We start from the raw sequence: 15,055 nt of genomic DNA, 5'->3' as shown, positions 1-15,055 counted from the left end.
CTTCCAATCCATGAACATGGAAGATCTTTCCATTTTCTAAGATCTTCCTCAATTTCCTTCTTTAGAGGATTGAAGTTCTTGACATACAGGTCCTTCACTTGCTTAGTTAGAGTCACACCAAGGTATTTTATAGTTTTTATGACTATTGTGAAGGGTATCTTTTCCCTAATTTCTTTCTCCACATGTTTGTTTTTTGAGTATAGGAAGGCTACTGATTTGTTTGAGATAATTTTGTATCCAGCCACTTTGCTGAACGTGTTTATCAGCTGTAGGAGTTCTCTGGTGGAATTTGTGGGGTCACTTAAGTACACTATTATGTCATCTGCAAAGAGTGATGTTTTTACCTCTTCCTTTTAGATTTTGTTTGGGTATGTTGTGTTTTCATTTTCATTGAATTCTAGAAAATCCTTAATTTCTTTCTTTATTTCTTTTTTGACCCTGCTATCTTTTAACAGAGCGTTGTTTAATTTCTATGTGTATGTGGGCTTTTTGTTGTCTTTGTTGTTGTTAAAGACCAGCCTTAAACCATGGTGATCTGAGAGGATGCATGGGAGTATTTCAATCTTCTTATATCCATTGAGGCTCATTCTGTGTCTAATTATGTGGTCAATTTTCGAGAAGGTGCCACGGGGTGGTGAGAAGAAGGTGTATTCTTTTACTTTAGGATGATATGTTCTGTAGATATCTATTAATTCCAGTTGGTTCATAGTCTCTGCTAGTTTTGCAGTTTCCTTGTTCAGTTTCTGTTTCCATGGTCTGTCCATTGGAAAGAGTGGGGTATTAAAGTCTCCCACTATTATTGTGTGGGGTTAAATGTATTTTTTTGAGCTTTAGTAGGGTTTCTTTTATGAATGTGGGTGCTTTGTATTTGCAGCATATATGTTAAGGATTGAGAGTTTCTCCTGACAGATTTCCCTGTTAATGAGTAAAAAGTGTCCTTCCTTATCTTTTTTGATAATTTTTGGTTGGAAATATACTTTAATCGATATTGGAATGACCACTCCAGCTTGCATCTTGGGGCTGTTTGCTTGGAAGTTTTTTTCCTACCCTTTTACTTTGAGATAGTGTCTCTCTTTGTCTCTGAGATGAGTTTCCTGTAAGCATCAAAATGCTGGATTTTGTTTATGTATCCAGTCCGATAGCCTATGTCTTTTTATTGGGGAGTTGAGTCCATTTATGTTAATAGATATCAAGAAATAGTGGGGTTTTTTTCCTGCTATTATTGCTTTTTTAGGTTGAGTTGTGTCTGTGTCTCTTTTGGTTTTCTTGCTTAGGAGTTTTCTGTATTTTAATAGTATGGAATTCTCCTCATTGTATTGGGTTTTCCACATATAATTCGTTGTAGTGCTGGGTTTGTGGTCAGATATAGTGTAAATTTATTTGTCTTGAAATATCTTCATCTCTCCATCTATGGTGATTCATAGTTTTGCTGGGTATAGCAGCTTGGGCTGGCACTTTTGCTCTGTTAGGGTGTGCATGATGTCTGTCCAGGCTCTTCTAGCTTTCATAGTCTCTGTTGAAAAATAGGGTGTGATTCTGATTGGTGTGCCTTTATATGTTACCTGACCTTTTTCCCTTACTGCTTTTAGTATTCTTTCTTTGCTTTGGACACTTGGTGTTTTGACTATTATGTGTCGGGAGGTATTTCTTTTCTGGTCCAACCTATTTGGAATTCTGAAGGCTTCTTTTATGCTCGTGGTCATCTCATTCTTGAGGGTAGGGAAGTTTTGTTCTATGATTTTGTTGGAGATATTTACTGTGCCTCTTAGTTGATATTCTTCTCCCTCATCTATTCCTATTATTCTCAGGTTTGTTCTTTTCATTGTGTCCTGGATCTCCTGTACATTTTGGGTTAGGAGCTTTTTCTTTTTTGCATCTTCTCTGGCTGTTTTGTCTATGTTTACAATGTTGTCTTCTGCTCCCGAGATTCTCTTTTCCATCTTTTGTAGTGTATTGGAAATGCTTGCTTCTGTGACTCTTGATTTCTTTTTTAGGTGTTTTACCTCTAGGCTTATCTCTTTTAGTATTTTCTTTATTGTGTCAATTTCCATTTTTCATTCCTTCTTTTATTCCTTCATCTCTTTGGTTCTGTTTTCTTCTAGTTCTTTGAGTTCTTTGAGTGTTTTTCTTGTTTCCTCTTTAAAAGCTTCTGATTCTTTTTGCTTTTTTTCCCGTTCTTGTTTAAGGATGTCTATCATTGTCTTGAGGTATGATTTCAGGTCTGTGTCTTCTTTTTCTGGAGTGTTTGACATTCCAATGCTTGCTGTTATGGGAGAGCTGGGTACTGGTGTTGCCAGCTTGTCTTGGTTTCCTTGGGATATACTCTTTAGCTTTCCTCTTGCCATCATGTTGTCAGTGATATGTTCTTGCCTTTCCCTTGTATCTGGTCTGTGTCCCTGGATCTCCAGTGGTTCAGGTGGTGGATGGTCTGAGCCCTGTTCTATGCCCCAAAGCCGCCAGGTGGGAATATAGGTCCCAGTGCTAGGTTTCTGGTCCCTGAGTCAGGCAAAGCAGGAGCGCGCTTTCCGTGCGCACTCGGCAGAGATCTCTCTGCTCCCTGGCTGCCCAGATCCCCTACTCACCAGTCTTTAAACCTTTGGAAACTGCTGGTCCAGGTGGCAGATGGGCTGAGCCCTGTCTCTTCCAGAAATTCTATAAGTACCATCTCCATCCTCCTTCTGAGCTGCTATTCAATAACTTCTAAGAGATTTTTTTGACACTTCTTCACAGCTCCAAATCGAAGTATCTACATTTGAGTGAGTTTGAAACTACTGTCCCTTATAAAATTTCTCTATAAATAAAATGGAGGCTCTAAATAGCTCTCCTATCCCCATGAAAGATAAAGTATTAAGTTTAATAGATGAATTTCTTTGTTTCAAAATATCATTAATATATTCATGTTACTTCAGTGAAAGAAAGTATTTTTCCTTTGGAAGTTTTACAAAACCTAGAGACCAACAATGAAATATTCAAACACTAAACAAGTAAAAACTTAACAAAAGAAAGCTCCTATCCTATAATCTCAGAACATTACAACAAGGGAAGGCTTTTTCCTAATGAAAGAAGCCATCACTATAAATCTTTCATGTATCAATACATAATGCACGATAAGGCCTATTTCTTTGGGAATCACTGTAAATATATTCATAGTCATGAAACAATCATTTGTGTCTAGTCATGTGTGTTCTGCCTCTATGGCTGTCACTGCTGCCAATCTGAGGCTGAGAGGTAATGGCCTCATGATTCAAGGAAACTGCTGGAGCATGTGCCAGGGCTTCAGTTTGACCGATGGCTTCATTCATCATCATAATAAGCCATTGCTGCTGATAGGTCACAACTCATCGAAGAGACAGTCTAATTGGCTCAATTCTGCTAGCTCTCGATGTGCTTCAAGGAGATAAGCACTCTTCTGCAGGTAATTTTCAATCACCCACAAAACTACCTTTTTAGCAGTTCATCACATTTCAGATTGGGATCCTATTGTCTAGCTCCCTCTCCAATGTGGCAAATGTTAGATCTGGGCCGCTTGGCAGCACAGACTGGGTCACAGAGGCATTGCTTTAGTATGAGTTGCAAAAGAGAGCACCTGTTCGGATGCAGTACTGCGACCACTGGAAATGATAGGAAGACACGAATGATAACAGTGCCTACTGTCTGTTTCAGAAACAGGCCCTGATGATAAAGTAAGGATTTACTGAAGAATCTGGAAAGAGACAAGTACTGCTGTCTGAATCTCTGAGATGAATTAAATGTGCCAACCATTTTTTAGCAGTAGGATAGGACCCTTAAGACATATTAAGGGATTGCATTTAAGGAGCGATTTTTATAGCAATGTGTAGAAAGAGAAATAACAGTCTATAGCAGACTAAACTATAAATATAAATTAAAGTCTTTCTAGTTGATGCATATCATTTCACAAATTTGACACTATATTTTTTTTCCTGAGAAGGCCAATAGAACAGTCTTCAACTCAAGTTCACCTCGATGCAAATGTTAGATGTGACACTAAATAACTGAGCCACCATGTAAGGATATATATTCTTTGCCTCCATTTGAAGATGAATGCTTGTCATATATGTATGTGTGTATGTGTATACCATATGTACATTTCACCATTTAAAGATATACTCTGTGTGTATCATTATCGCACCATATTATTTTGCAACTACTATGCAATGAAATTCTAATGTGTTTATTGCTATACACTGTTTGTTTGTATGGCTTTAACACCCTGTATGGTGTCACCGCTGTGAACTGACACCATGACCAAGGCAAGTCTTATAAAGGACAAGATTTAATTGGGCTTGCTTACAGGTTCAGAGGTTCAGTCTATTATCACCAACGTGATGCAGGGCAGCATCTAGTCATTCATGATGTAGGCAGAGCTGAGAGTTCTTCATCTTCATCTGAAGGCGGCTAGTGGAAGACTGATTTTCGGGAACCTAGGGTAAGGGTCTTAAGCCCACACCCAAGTGACACACCTACTTGAAATAAGGCCACAACTTCTAATAGTGCCACTCCCTGGCCGAGTGTATACAAACCACCACAGTCATTGACTGTGGTATTTCAGTGGTTAAGATGCACTGGTGACTCTTCATGCAGTTATATGTACATCTAGGCTAAGTGCCCAGAAGGGAATGTTGTAGGAATATGTGCATTTGTAACTTCAGTGATAGTTTCTAAAGTTAGTTTCTTGGATTGCACCAATGTATTCCAACTTTCAGCTGGTGAAGATCTTTTTTTTTTTAATAAGGCCTCATTAATGAGCATGCTATTTATTGTCTTACCTTTACCATATGCCATAGGACAAGGGACTGCTCAATGTAATCACCATAATACAAAACAATTTAATATAGTTCCTGAGATTTCAGAGTCATTTCCTTTCTTCTCTAAGGAACTATTTACTCATATCTGTTGACTATTTTTCTATTTGACCATAGGACTTGCTTTTATCTATTGCTATGTTTTTTTTCACAGAATTGACAGATTGCCTGTTGTTTGCCAAATATTATACCAAGAATAACTGCTATTGGGTTTTAAGAGGAATTAATATTTTATTATCTGGTTTGTAAGGCTGCCATAATAAATGTCACAAACTGGGCTGTTTAAATAATAGAAAACAATGTGAGAGGCTGGTGCCACGAAGAAGCAAGAGTATGATCTAAACATTTCTCCATGGCCAGAAGACAGCTGTTTTAATGTTCATATGCTATTGTTCCTGTTTGTGTGCCTTCCCCTAAACTTCCTCTGATGCCAGGACCGCAGTTATATTGAGTTAGGGTCCATCTTAATTGTTTCAGTTTTTATTATTATTATTATTATTATTATTATTATTATTATTATTATTATTATCACTATTATTATTATCCTCATGAGGTATTAAACTTACTTCTTGGATCCAGGACTGATGAGCATAAGATTCTCAAATCCTTTCACTGCCAAGTCTCCAGAGAAGAGCAGTGTGATGTTTATGACGTGACATGATATATATTAGCTCTTTTCTGAGATATTCAAGATAAGGTGCACAATGTTCTGCAGGGGTTTCAAAGATCAACTATCTCTCCTCACTACAAAGCTGCTATTTAAGTCATATTATCTCCTTACTTGTTGAAATCAACAATCAGCTTTAAAGACAGCCTGTGCTCTAGTTGTTGGGAGACCCATATGAGGATTTAGCTGCACATCTGGGGCTCCCACCCTCTCAGAGGAGAAAGGGGGAGGGACTGTGTGAGGGGTACTGCAGGAGATGGGGCAGCAATTGAGATGTAAAATGAATAAATAAATTACTGGGGGGGGGGAAGCAATGTTCAGACCGTCCATTTTCTTTTGTAATGCTACCAATAGCATAAAGAATCATCTCAGCAACAAACAAGCAAGGATAAAAGTGTTCTTTTAACAAAACCCTTTTCTGATATGAAGACTGTATCTGATGTAAATGACTACAGCAGACAACTACGGAAAAAATTGCAAAGCAAATTATTTTTGCTGAAGACCTTCTATGTACCTAGGACATTTTAAAAAGAGCTCTGTATAATTCTGAAGCAGTGTTCTAACTCTTACTTTGTAAATCATGGAAGCCAAGCTTGAGTGAATCATAGGGTTATTGAACACCTAATTGTCCAACTTATGTCTGAGTAAGATATAGAGAATAAAACATTAACCAATGCACCACAAATATTACTATACTATGTCATATTTTTACATACTTAAGAATTTCCCGCAAGTTCTCATTAAAATGAGGAATTAAAAATTGGTCTGGAAGCAAACTGTTGACAGGACATTATATCCTCTGGGCAGTGTGAGGAATAGACCTGCTTCAGGTCCCTCTCTTTGGTCTTTTAGTAGCTATCTCCTCCCTGAGACTTTGTACCATTTCCTTCTGCAGCCCACAACATCTACACTGTTGACTGGCCACAATACATCAACAAGTAAAACAGAATGTCAAGAAAACCCTCCCCATGACAGGTTCAGAACTAGCATAACAAACTTCACTTGTGGTGAACTATTTCCCCAGTGCCAGAGTGGTTTCTGGAGGGCTTGTCCTATGTAGAACTGACTAGTTTGTCAGAAACATCTCACCATTGGCTCCCCTTGTCCTCTACTAGTATGCACAAGGAACGTAAATGTGAAACGTTGAATGAAATACAGAAGAAAGATGTACCTTTTACATGAAGAGAGAGAAGGTGTGCTTTTGAAAGAAAACCTGATGTGCTCTCTGTAGTTTTGAGGTAAGTAGTGGCAAAGGGCATGGGGACATTTTTGAAATACACTTGTCATGCTGCAGTCTCCCATTTTCTAAGTCCAGACAGCAGTTTTACACAATGGTTCTAGTTTAAGCTGCTGTCTTTGGTCATTTATTCAATAAACATTGGGTATGACTTGAGGGCTACAAAGGTAGCTAGCTAGAGGTCTTGTTCTGACTAGCAGTTGTAGGGAAGACTAAGAACCTCTATTGTTTATTCTTTAATACATATAATCTGTCTTACATGGCTAAATTTCCATTTGATATGGCTTGTGCTATTGCCCGAAAAGCTTTCTCCATCTCCTTTAATGTAGCTCTCTCTGTGTGATTTATTTCTCTGAGAGAAGTCTTTGTCTTCATTTTTCAAAGATATTTTGGTCTGGTTAAAAAAAAAAAAAAACATGTACTGACAGTATTTGCTTGCTTGCTTATTTCTCTTGCCTTTCATTTCTCAAAAAAAGAGAAAGAAACAAAACTTTAAAGTATCTTTGTATTATATTTTAGTTTGCAAAATCTTAGTCTGTAACTACTGTAAAAAAATACCATAAATGGGCTCACTCACAAACAACAGGAATTGATTGTTCAGTTTGGAAAATAGTGGGTCTAACATCAAATCATCAGTAGATTTAACATCTGATAAAGGCTCCTTTCTGGTATGTGTTATGGCTTCTAGTTTTGTGTTTTTATGGGATCCCTGAGTATGCAAATAAGTGGGTCTAAGTGTCTAAATCTGTTTCTTATGCCTTTTCTTGAGTTCTTTCCCATCTGGTTTGCCCTATTCTGACATGGTTTAGTTTTATCTTAACTTATTATCATATTATATTATTATTCATTAGAATCCTGTTAATTTTTAAAAAGACTCAAAAAGGGGGTAGATCCAAATAGATGAGGTGGTGGGGAGAAACTGGGAGGAGTAGAGAGAAATCAGAACATATAGTAGAAGAAACAATCTCTTTTCAATACAAGGAATAAATTTTTAAAAAAAGAGCTCAACCCTGCATTCTTAAGGACATGGACAAATTCCTTTACCTTTCTATATAAGAAGAGTGATACCATTTACAAGGGGATGAATAAATCACTTCCCAAAGGGCAACCTCTTAGTACTATCACATGAGGTTTGGCACCAACACCCTGATCATCTTACAAACTGACAGTTTCTTTTCCTCTTAGTGTACTCTGAGAAAATCAGCTTTGGGGGAAAAGAGTTTATTTGGTTCATAGGTCAAAGCTACAGTCGATTATGTCTGAGCAGTCATGGGTACCTGAGTTTAAAGCATCCATCATCAGGAATCAACAAGAGATGAATGACTGCAGATATGTTGCTTCACTCTCTTTTTCCACCAATGTGACCCAGGACACTAGCTAGATAAAGGTGCTGCTCAGAAATTGGGGGGGTCTCTTCACTTCTATACTTAACACATACAGGATAATCCCACAGTCACTGACATAGGAGTACCCCCCAGAGGATCCTTTGTTCTATCACCTTGACAAATGGCCTACACAGACACAAATCTGCTGTCTCTTGTCTCTCCTTTTCTTCTCCTCTTTATGTTTCACCACTCATTACATCCCAACTTCTGCTTCTTTATCTGCCCTCTTCTTGTGGTGCTTTGAGTAGTTTGGCCCCCATAGATTCATGTGTTTCAATGCTTAGGAAATGGCACTATTAGGAGGTGTGGCTTTATTGGAGTAGATGTGGCTTAGTTGTAATAAGTCCATCATTGTATAGGTGGGCATTGGAGTCTGTGCTCAAGTTCCACCCAGGATGGAATCAGAGCTTCCTGCTGGCTGCCCATGGATTCTACTGCCTGTGGATAAAGATGTAGAACTCTTGACTCCTCCAGTAAGTACCATGTCCATCTTTATGTTGCCATGGTTTCCACCATGATAATAATAGACTAAAACTCTGGCAGTGTAAGCCAGCCCAAAGTAAGTGTTATGCTTTGTTACAGTTGTCTTGGTCATGTGTCTCTATGAAGACACTTATTAATCTGATTCTCTAATTCATTATAGTCTTCCTGTTACTTACAGGTCTCTTTCCCTGAAAGAGATTTTTTGTAACCAGTGATAATTCATATGCTCCACTTCTTTGTGTGCCTCATAATATCTGATGTGATACCAGACATGGTGAATTTTAAATTGCCTAGTCTTGAATTTTGTTGTACTTTAATAGGATTGGACTCGGATTTTGGTATGCAATTAATTTTTTTTTTTTTTGGAAAATTTTAATTCTTTTCAGAAGATACTCTCCAGACTTTGTGAATTGTTACCATGAGTGAATATTAACTGTGGTATGGAGATAATTTAATCCCTCTACTAAGAAAACATCCTTTGTCTCTTTACCTGATTTATTACAGTAGATGTGGCTTAGTTGTAAAAAGCTCAAGTAATCCAAAGTCCTTGCCACTTTGTAGGCATACCAGGTTGAATCATGGAAACACAAATCAACTCTAGGGAACAAGTTTTGTTCCAGGCATTTTTATTTTTCCCAACCACTATTTTTTGACTCTTACAGCAGTTTTAACTAGCATTTATTCATGCATTTGCCACTTAGCAGTACAGCCTTCCTTACAGACATGCAGATCTCAAGCTCAACTCTACCTTCAGCAGCTTGTTCTTCCTTCGCACTCTGCTGAGCAGACACTTGCTAAGTTGGCCTTCATAAGTGCCAGCCTTTGCACTGAACTTTCCAACTTGGCATATTCATGCTCTGTTGAAACTTTTCCTCCATTTATCACTCTAGAAACTATGACCCAGGCTGTAAACTGAGGCAGCTGTAACCCTGAATTCTTTGATCTGCTTTTCTCAATGATTGCATTACCTGAGCAACCAATGCTCAGTAGTATGAACTGTTCAGTCCCATAATTTTGGTCAAGTGTTGTTGTGAATTAAACCAAAGAAGTAAATCTAGATCCTGCTAGTCAATCATGGTCAAAAGCAAAAATCTCAATGCATTATCTTCTGAGAGCTTACTTAATGTGATTGTGAAGTTGTAATCTTTGTTTCTGCCTGAAGTTCATTTTAATCAATGCTGAAAGGTAAGACTCCCTAACTTACCTTTCCCCCTACAAATACTCTTGGCTCCCTGCCATAGTCTATACTACTGTCATTCATTTGCAATCTGGCTAAAAATTAAGTATTGGTCTGTGAGGAGGCAGTCATGAACTAGTCTTTTAGTTATGTTAACTTTCTAAACATTTACATAAAATTGCTAAAGGGTACTTGCTCTATTTACATGTATGGCTTTGGATGATGAGTTTTATGATTTTACCTCCATGATCAAAGTTTTATTTAGATCAAGGATATCAAGCCACATCAAATTGTGTGGGTTTTATAAGACTCAAGATAGTGAGGGGGGTTTGTATCTGAGTCAATTCACTGCATTGCATTTATTTTTCAAGGTATTCAAACTTGGTATGTAATTTTCCATGTTTTGACTTTATTTACTTCCTGATATTCCCTCTTTAATTTATGAAGTCATTGTAATTATTTCTTGTGTGTGCATGCTCATGTATGCATTTGCATATGTACATGTGTGCTTATGCATGTGGAGGTTGAGTCCATGTCAGGTGTCCTCAGTTGGCCTCCACCACTAATTTTGAGACTAAGTCTTTTATTGAATCTGGAACTTGCCAATATAGATAGATAAACTGCCAAGTGAATTAGAGACATACCTAACTTTGCTTCCTATGTGCTAGGGTAAAGAGCTGCTACACATGGCCTTTATCTGTAGGTTGGAGATTCTAATCCAGGTCCTCATGCCTGTGAAGCAGACACTTTACTGATTATGCAATCACCACAAACTTTCTGCTTTACATTTCTAACATTCTCATTTCCCTCTCTTACATACTTTTTTTTCATTCTATTTCTTCTAATACCAAGTTTGAGTCTGTATCTCCTCTGCTGCCATTTGTATCCCATTACTTTCATTTATATTCGGATACATTAGTATCTCTGTTTTTGTCTACCTTTGTTCAATAGCCCAGGCTGGACAGAACTCAAACCTTTTGCCTCAGTCTCCCAAGGACTGAGACTAGAAGTATAAGGCTTCACACTCCATTTATTATTTCTGCTCATATGCTTTCTGTAGGATATGACACTTCAGTACATCAGAAAGGCAATGACTCAAAGAAGTATGTAGTAAAGTAAGTAAGGAAATGTTGGAACAATGCCTAACTGTGAAGGATGGTACATATTTAGATACCAAATGTGCCTTCATTGTCTTCCTAGTGAAGATATTTTTAATGACTAATAATTTTGACTGTACATATTAACACAGATGAAAACACAAATTCACAGCTGAGTGAATGTATTAGATGGCAAGAGTTGTGTTGGATTGTGGCGGCCATCAGCTGCTCTGGCCTGACCAGTGCAATTCTATTGATATAGTCTTACACTGTATTAGTTTTGTTGTCAACCAAACCACAACCTATTTACATTGAAATAGTCCTAAGAGCTTATTTATTTATTTTTGTCAAGTTATTTTAATGACTTGGTTATTAAACTTAATGTTCCCTCACCTAACTTAATGCACTAAGTTAATTATGTAAAAAAAAAAAAAACATCTTTTTGCCTGTTTCATCTCATTAGAAACTAAGGAAAACAAAACCCATATAAACATTAGAACGTTCTCTTTTATGCTAATTTTCTAGAAGAATTAAGGTAAATATCAAACTGATATTACAGGAGTAACATATCTTTCTTGTGAAACTATTCCATGTGACCTTGAATCCTTCTTGGGGATAGGTACTTCTGAAAACAGTTCCTTGGTCTTACTTTATTTCATTATTGATAGGCTTTGGTTTTTGATATTAAAAAGGACTGCTCATAACTTTTATGTTCATATCTTTGTACACATTCATAGTGATTTTTTTATTAGTCCTTTTGACTTAATCCATCATTTAAATTAGAGAAAATTGTGGATAGAGCCGAGTGTTAAATTTCACTTTTTTTTAGACAAGGACTTACTCTGTCTTTTCTACCATGTCTAACTTCAAGATAATGTGATCCTCCTTACTAGTGTTCTAGACTTCCCACATCAGTACCCTGCCCAGCTTGTACTACACTTTTGAATTATTTGAGAGATGTAGAATTATGACTGTTGCTGTTTTATCTTTTTTTTAGATGTGTAAACCTGAACATGGCTTTCAACTCCCACACAAACTCCCACTCATAGGTCAACAATCAAATCAAAATAATTTTGTTTTGATTCTTGTTTAAGCATGTGCCATTAATCCAATTGTTTTCTGGGGCTTTTTAATGTAATAAGATCATTGCTCTCTGTGCAATTCCAGCATCTATTTTCCTCCTATACACAGATATTATATGGTCTCTCCAAAGAAAGTCAATAAAGAGACTTGCCCATGTATGGAAGTTCCTCCTTGGAACAGTTTTTATCAAGAGGATTTTAATGCCTAACTGCAGGCATTGCAAGCATCATAAACAACTGAAATATTTCTATAAGCAAGCCACAAAAATCCAAGATGAGGGTGTAGAAAGTAAGAATTATTTTTGTTAAAAAAACATATAAAACTAATTCAATAATGTTAAGAGACAGAACTTCAAACCCTAACAATTAACAGAAACAAGCATGCTGCTGAAGCTATTTCTCAGAGAACTTCATGGACACAGAGAACCACTTTTGGATCCTGCATCAAGTATTTCAGTCTGCCAGGGAAACCCTAAGCAAGTGACGTCATCCGTGTTCCAGCCACATTGAGTTTACTGAAGCAGTAAATGAGGCTAACTCTGAAATTCCCCAACTGTTTCTGAATAGCAGTTGCTATCAGGGTTCTCAGTCCTCTGACTCCCTCCTCTGCTGCCTGCTTCCATCCACTCTTCCACAAATACCCTAATGCCATGCAAGAACATTTGCCCAGGATTATGAAAATAAAACAGAACCTGCCGCAACCCAATGGGTAGCTGACTCAAGAACTAGATGGGAAAATTACATGAAAACAAAACAAAACAAATAAGACCTGCTGTGGTGACAGCTATATGTTCTTGTAGGCGAACAAACAAACATGTTATGATTACTATTGAGGAATTAACTCCTAGTTGAGATGGTCACATTTTAGTGGTGGCCACATCGATGGGTTACACTCTTCTGAGCTTCCTCCACTATCCACACATAGTCCTAAGGCCTATGGCTTGTTTTCCACATACAAGTGTTTTTCACAGGTTACAATGTGTTCTTTATTAAATTGGCATGTGTTCTTGACTTTGATCACAAGCAGGATGACCTGTGTGTCATCACAGTGTGTCCCAGAATGAGACTTATATCATGTGTGGTTAGGATCCTGAGAGATGAGGGAAGAGCTGCCATTATAGTGGGAGCAGTTGCCCAGCATCTCTCCCTTCTATTGAAAGCAGCTGAGTAACTACTACACAAAAAAAAAAAAAAAAAAAAAAAAAAAAAAAAATCCTGAATATATTCCATCTATATTTAGGAAAAAGTGATTGCATCTCATAGATAAATTTTTAACCTTATGAATGAACACTAAAAACAGTAGAGGGGACATCACATACTCAAGCTTGAAAATCATGCCTATCAATAATTTTTAGTGATTATACAGATGTAAACGAAAATTCTGAGCTACTATTCCTATCAGATTCTGGCAGTGGCTCTTATTCAAATGGCAATTACCGGCAGCAAAAAAAAAAAAAAAAAAAAAAAAAAAAAGCCTCAACTATTTAGAAAAGTGGCTTCATTGAATTTACAAACAAGGACCTACAATTTTTCCATTTCCTTAGCAAGATATTAAATCAAGCAAGCTAAGTGTGTCATCATGACTATAATTTACGTGATGTGACATGACAGTTAAGATGTACTGTGGTAATTTCTGAGAGCTGGCAGTGTTATTGTAGTATCAAAAATTTATATGGTTCAGTTATTAAGGCAAATTGTTTCATTCATACTGAGAAGGCTGACAGCAAACCACTGAGGGCTTCCACGGTACACTAGAAAATGCCTTCCATAGTCAAACAATTTGCACACTCGGTTACCATCGCTTTGCTCACCGAATGGAAATGGGGATGGAAGCAGACAGGGCTTTGTGGAGTGAAAAGAGATCTGCTGTGGAATATGAAATGTCTCATTGTGGGTGGCTAAAAGAAACAGTTGGGCCCATGGAGGGAAGTTTTCTTTGGGATCCATCCACTAACAGGATGTCCAAATTCTTTGCTCTGCTGTTACTTCATATCCCATTTGCTTGCTTTCCTTTTGTTGGTTTGATTTTTTAGCCAAAAAAAAAAAAAAAAAAAAAAAAAAGAAAAGGCCCATGGCCAAAAAAGAAATAATGGAAAATGTGATAATGCTGATTTCTAGTTGTAATTGTCTTTAATTATCTAAATATTAGTATAGTACCAGAAAGAGAGAGAGAGAGAGAGATAAGGAGAGAGAGAGAGAGAAGGAAAGAAGGAAGAAAAAAATGAAAGGAAGGATGGATAAATCTGAAACTCATCTGATTTTGACCCAAATTCCTTCCTGAAGCTCCTTTCAGAAACAAAAAAAAGTTTATTTTTATTTTTACTTTGTGGCAATATTAAGCAGAAGAAATTTAATCCACATGCTGTTTTGTTCTTGTCAGAGATATAGGAGATTCCTAAATAGGATAAAAAGACTTCATGTCATGAAAGGCCTAGCAAATAAAAGTTTAATTATATTTTTATCACAGCTATTGAATTTTATGCAACATATGCTGTCTCTTCTAAAACACAGGCTCATTGGAAGCCTGCTTTATTCATTTACACATTTTTGTAGTAGCTTTTAGAAACCTGTTAAAAATAAGAACCTATGAGTAAAAATGTTTCAGTCAACTAAACTTACAAATTCCCAGTCATACAGCAGCAGGAGTTACTATTATTTCTGTTTCATTGCTCACATATCATGTAATACAGCCAATAATTGTAAGTATACATTTGTTTACCTAACTAATGAAGGTTTTATTCAGTATTAGCAATGTTATTAGACAGGACAGATGATATTGTTACCCTATTACCAGCTTCTGGTGTAATGAGGTAACTTAATCCATGACAAGGTATTAATTTTCATTACTAGAAAAATACTCACAAAATACTTAAATTTAGTTTTAAACAAATGGTTTGGCAAAAGAAAACAGAATTCTAAACACCAAGAAATACATCTAGAGAAAATTCATGTACAATAAAAAAAGTTTCACACACACACACACACACACACACACAATGTGAATTTTCAAGGATACTGCCCTTGTTTATCTCTGTGTGTATTTTACAGGTAAGTCTGCTTGAAAACAACATGTGTTTTCAAGGCAGCAAGTTCAGGACACTTCT

At 36.9% G+C, this 15,055-nt stretch overlaps 1 protein-coding gene across 1 annotated transcript in view; it reads right to left on the bottom strand.

The window, feature by feature from the left end:
* LAMA2 (laminin subunit alpha 2) overlaps nucleotides 1-15,055 on the bottom strand; it is a 551,725-nt gene that overhangs the window by 289,825 nt on the left and 246,845 nt on the right. The gene's annotated exons all lie outside the window — the stretch shown is intronic.

The sequence above is a fragment of the Micromys minutus genome (genome assembly GCF_963924665.1).
Source record: "Micromys minutus genome assembly, chromosome: 15".
Lineage (NCBI taxonomy): Eukaryota > Metazoa > Chordata > Mammalia > Rodentia > Muridae > Micromys > Micromys minutus.
The sequence above is the reverse complement of the archived record's forward strand: the minus strand, read 5'-3'. Positions and strand labels throughout refer to the sequence as shown.